Source organism: Moschus berezovskii, chromosome 1 (assembly GCF_049115385.1).
Source record: "Moschus berezovskii isolate FMDL1 chromosome 1, NW_MosBer_1.0, whole genome shotgun sequence".
Taxonomy (NCBI): Eukaryota; Metazoa; Chordata; class Mammalia; order Artiodactyla; family Moschidae; genus Moschus; species Moschus berezovskii.
Genome location: NC_142460.1, coordinates 155335056 through 155341055, shown reverse-complemented (window position 1 = coordinate 155341055; position 6000 = coordinate 155335056).

Genomic DNA, 6000 nt, shown 5'->3' with positions numbered 1-6000 from the left:
CCAGACCAGTTACCAGAAGGGTGGTTTTACTTATTTGTTTAATTCCAGTTGTTTTCCTGAGTACATGAAGCCTTTGAGAAGTTGGAGCTGTAGGAATTGAGCTTTGAGTGCAGACCCAAGAAAGTTAGTAAACTGCGTTACCTCCCACTCACCTTTTTCCTATTCAAAGAAGGGGGCTGTTCCAGCCTCACATTGGTTGAGAGCAAGCAACCAAAGAAGGGGGCAGTGGGGAGATCCCAGCAATGGCTCCTCAGGCTCCCAGTGATGGTCCCTATGTCTGTGGGCCAAAGAACTCTCTTGGAAGCTCAATAACCTTTTCTGATAAAACAGCCCACACCCTGAGTGGTTCTGGTGTTTATAAAAATGTTTGAAAATCTCTCACTCATTCCCCTGCTCACCCCCATCCTACCCTAAGCACACAGCTTAGACTGTGTATTGCAGGATGAGCATAAGGCCCTGGGCACTCCGCCAGGTCTGATGAGTTCTGTAGATTCATGTGAGCAGCAGCAGCTGCCTGGGAAGTTATCCAACGCTCCATCAAACCTCAACAACTGTCCTGGGATGGCTGTGCTGGCTGGGATTGCCCACTGCAGCCGGCAGAAGCCCCCTACACACCTGTGGTTCATCCCCTAGAGCAGCAGTTTCTGCCATTGAGAAGCAGCAAGCATCCAGGCTGGGCATAGAAAGGTGAACAAACATTGCCCAGTGCCTTGCCAATTGCCAGTCCCCTCATTCTGGTTTTATTTTTTTTGACTTGGGCAAATTTGGTTTCCTGAAATTAATTATTCAACAGGAGGTGACAGCCGGTGTATAGCAGCACTGTTGGAACAGAGAATAAAGAGACACATTGGACACAGCAGCTGCACCTCCCAGACCCTGAAATTTAAGATCTTTATAAATGATCTGTTAAAACTATAGTGACGATAAGCTTATGAATCATGATCTATATTAATCAGGGCTGCTGATATGGAAAGATTAATTGAAATGTGCAGTTCTACACAAATGATAAAGTGGTAACAATTTAATATCAGACAAGAAGAGTAAAGAAATTACACTCCAAGCTTCATGCATCATTACTATGGATATTAATATTTTGCCCAGCGCAACAGCATCGGGAATCATAATGAAAATCCATAAGTGGTGCGCAGACATGATTAAATACAACAGTCTTTAGGAGCTGTTTGGTGGCGGCAGCGGGGCCATATTTCACTCGGTGGATGGTGATTCCAGTGATAGAGTCTAGACGAGGGTGATTAAAAATCGTTCCTCCTAAAGGCTGTTAACCTTTTACTACTAAAATGAATTTCTTTGATTTTTAAATTATGTCATTCTCTTTGCTCTTTTCAAAACCAAGCTTGATCCCAAACCTTGACAGGATGCTGAGTCCTTGGAGTAGTGACAATCAAAGTAAAATTTCTCAACTACAGTCCCTGCCTTTGGGTGTGGCATTAGCCAGGTCATGGAGAATGGAGGGTCATTATCTACCTTGACCACAGTTAGATGGAAAGAGTGAATGATGGATGAACCATCAGGGACCCTTAGGGAGTTTCTCAAAACCAGGGGTTAATATGGCTGACTTCCTCACCCAACGTTAGTAGAGTGGGATGCAAATTACTTATTCTGAGATCCTGGTCTCACTGGTTTAATTAATTCATTTATTCAATCACTCATTCAACCAATAAGCAAAGAAACATGCACCCACACCTGGGAAATGCAAAAATCTGCCCCATGCACATGTGTTTCAGGTTGAGGAGATGAAAACCCTCATCAATGAGATGGCTTTCAGAATGGAAACAGAGAGAGTCAAGAAGAGCTTCTTTTCTCCTGCCCTGTGAAATCTTCACTCTCACAAGCCAAGAGACTTCTGATCCGCCTTGTGTGTGTGTATGCGTGCTCAGTCAGGTCTGACTCTTTGTGACCCCGTGGACTGTAGCCTGCCAGATTCCTCTATCCAGGCAAGAATCCTGGAGTAGGTTGCCGGTTCCTTCTTCAGAGGATCTTCCTGACCCAGGGATCAGACCTTTGTCTCCTGCATCTCCTGAATTGCAGGTGGATTCTTTACCACTGAGCCACCTGGGAAGCCCCTTGATCCCCCTTACCTTTGTCTAAAACACAGAGGTCAGTGTATATTTGCAGTGATGAAATTCATCACCACCTCAGGTGGTAATAAAAAAAAATGCAGCCTATTCCCTTGAGGTTATTACATCCATTTCTTAAGTCTCTGGGATAGCGATTCTCAAATTTTAATGTGCGTAAGTATCAGCTGAAAGAGGGAGGGACTTGTTTAAGAAATCCAGTTTTTAAGAGAGAATCCCTATAGAGATTTCCAGAATTCCTTTGCTGACTAGTTCTCTTCTTTCTGAAACTCTGCCCTGTAACTTCCAGAGACCTTGACCTCCCTGACGACCTATCTCCTCAACTCAATGAGACCATGGACTCAGTTGGGATTCCCTTTGCTGCCTTATAGTTCTAGAAGGTGTTCTCAGGCAAAGCGCTATGGTGATCATAGCTACTTTATTTGTTTTCTTTCTTACATGGATCACAGTTCTGTGCTGCTTGTTCCCCAATGTCTGAAAACCATTGTTTTACATATGTTGTCCACTTTTCTAGTGGCTTATGGTGGAAGGGGAAATCTAGTCACAAATCCTCTCTTAGAGCTTGAAGTGAAAATTGCTACCATCATCTTTTATCTCAAATACTACAAAGTGCTCAGATTTCCATTCCTTCCAACTTTTCTACCTCATGTTCTACCATTCTCTTCATGCCAAACTCAATTTTCTTCTATCCATTAAATACACTAAGCATCTTTCAATTGTGGGGCCTTTGCGCTTATTCTTTCTTCTGCCTAGAATACTCTTCTCAATCAAGTTTCAGCTCAAATGTCACCTTCTCTGAAGGTCTATGCTGACCAATGAGCTATAGTCATCCTTCAGCGTCCCAGTCTACTATATTGGACTATTTTACATCCTCGTTGACTTCATCACAACCTGATATTACCTTATATGCTTGCTTACATGTTCACTGTTTTGTTATTTCCCACTAAAATGGAAGATCCATAAGATAAAAACCATGACTGTCTTACTTACCAGGTAACTTTAAGGTCTAGAACAGTGTGACAAATGCTTAAAAAATACCTTTGAGTGATAAGTAAATGAATAAATGTGGGAAGGCATATAAAAAAGAAAACAAATTCAGGAACAATGTTTTGATGGGATTTGGTGGAAAACCAATCACAAGGACAGGGAACTCTTACTCTGCTGCTGCTAAGTCACTTCAGTCATGTCCGACTCTGTGTGACCCCATAGAAGCCCACCAGGCTCCCCCGTCCCTGGGATTCTCCAGGCAAGAACACTGGAGTGGGTTGCCATTTCCTTCTCCAATGTGTGAAAGTGAAAAGTGAAAGTGAAATCACTCAGTTGTGTCCGACCCTTAGCTACCCCATGGACTGCAGCCTACCAGGCTCCTCCATCCATGGGATTTTCCAGGCAAGAGTACTGGAGTGGCTTGCCATTGCCTTCTCTCTGCTAGGGATATAAATTAACCTTACAGCTTCTGAACTGTTTTAGTTGGATATTTGGGACTTGCAGAGCTTTGTAATAGGGACAGTTAAGAGCATGTGTTTTGAAGTTGGGAAGCTTGAATCTGGTTCTTGACTTTATTATTTAGAGATTGTGTGTGTGGGCCTCAGTTTCTTCTATAAAAAGTAATCCATTAGTGTTAGTGTGAGATAATGTTTGTAGAACAGATACTACAGTGCCTGAAAATAATTGGAATGACCAGACATAGACCTTAAAGTAGCTGTTTAGTAGTTCAAAGAGGTAAAAAGCAAGATTAAAATTTTTTTTCTACAAAGAACTGAAAACCATGCCACATGAAATTTATAGAAATGAAAAAAAAGTTAATCATCAAATTAGAGAGCTCACTAGACATGTCAGACTACATGTATCAGTGGACTGAAAGGTAGGTCAGAGGAAAGCAGCACTAGTGACACATGGAGGAACAAAAGTATAGGAAATACAGAGGATTGTGAGAGACAAAGGAAATACAGGGAGAGATTCTAATATATGTGTAACTGGACTCAGAGAAAGAGACAGTAAGAGAAGAAGGTGATGAAGAAGAGCTGGCCGAGAACTGGAGAAATACATTGAGCCCCAGATTTAAGATGCTCTGTCAACCCTGAGCCAGATAGATAAATCTATACCTAATCATAGAGTAAAACTGCTGAAAACCAAAGCCAACTAATAATACACAAGCTATCAGAGGAAAAAATTGACAGATTATTTCAAGGGAATATAAATTAGACTGACTTCTAGCCACTTAATAGAAACAATTGCATCCAGAAAACAGTGCAGTGATATTGAAGTGTGAAAGAAAATAAAAGCCAAACTATAAATCTATATCCAGCAAAAATATGTTTCAAGAATGAAATAAAAATATTTTCAGACAACCAAAATTGGAGAATTTGTCACCAGGAGACCCAGAAGTAAAAATGCTCTTCAAGCAGAAAGAGAATGATCCTAGATGGAAGAAAAGAAGAATGAAATACAGTGAAAATGATGTTGGTGAATAGAAGCTAACACTGATGTACAAAGCAATTACAATGTGTTACTAGATTTAAAATATTCTATAGACTATTAAAATGCATAACAATGATGATATAAGATTCAGAGAGAGTATATAAATGTAGCTAAAGAATTTTAATGACTTTGTATTGCCTGGGTAAAGAGTATAATACCAATTAATATTAGATACTTAGAAGGATGCATGTGGTAATTTCTAATGTTCCTGTTATAATAGGATAGTAATATATAGTCTCCAAGATAATAGTATGGAATTAAATAATAAAAAAATACCAAGAAACTATTATTAAGGGCCAAAAAGAAGAGAAAAATGAAATAGAACAGGTATGGTAAATTCAACCCAAACATATCAGTAATTTCATTAAAATTTAAATGATTAAATGATTTAGTAAAAAGAGTTCAGACTGAATAAAAAGTAAAACTTTCTGTACTGTATTTATAAAAGTCACATGTAAAATGTGAATAAAAAACTGTTGGTGATAAATGAAATATTTAATGAAGGTGATTTGGTCATATTAATATCAGACAAAATAGACTTTAAGAATGAAATCACTACTGAAGATGAAGAAGGTCATTTTATAGTAATAAATTTTTAAATATATAACAATTTTAAATTTATACATGCTCAATTTATGAAATGAAAATATATGAAAATTTACAGAGCTTAAAGGAGATTAAGTTCACAATCATAATGAGTGATTACAATATATCTTTAAATGACTGATTTTTAAAAACTACCAGAAAGTCAGCAAAGTTATAGAAAATATGAACTTGCACAGGCATTCTACCCATTTAAAATAATAGATATTCTTTTAAATCACCACAGAATATTTATAAAAATTAACTATATAAAGAAAATTGACTATAAAGCAAGCCTCAACAAATTTCAAAGGACTGAAATCATACAGACTCTCTTTTCTGATGAGTGGAATTGAAATTATAACAAAAGTGTATCTGGAAAATTCATGTTCATTTTCACTACTTAGGAGTTAATGAATAATTTCTAAATAATCCATGAATAAAAAGGTAAAATAACAATTAAAAATATATGCTTACATTAAAAAAAACCTCACATCAACAACTTAATCTTCCACCTTAAAACACAAGAAAAAGAAGAGCAAAGTAAACCTAAAGCAAGCAGAAGAAAGGAAATAATGATTAGAACTGAGATTAATAAAACAGAATAGAAAACAATAGAGAAAATAAGTGAAACCAAAAGTTGTTACTTTGAAGAAATCAACAAAATTGACAAACTTTTAGCTAAACTAACCAAGAAAAATGAGAGATGTCTAAAATCACTAAAATCAAGAATAAAAGAGGAATTATTACTACTGATCTTAAAGATACAGAGGCTTCCCTGGTGGCTCAGACGGTAAAGAATCTGCCTGCAGTGGAGGAGACCTGGGTTCGATCCCTGAAT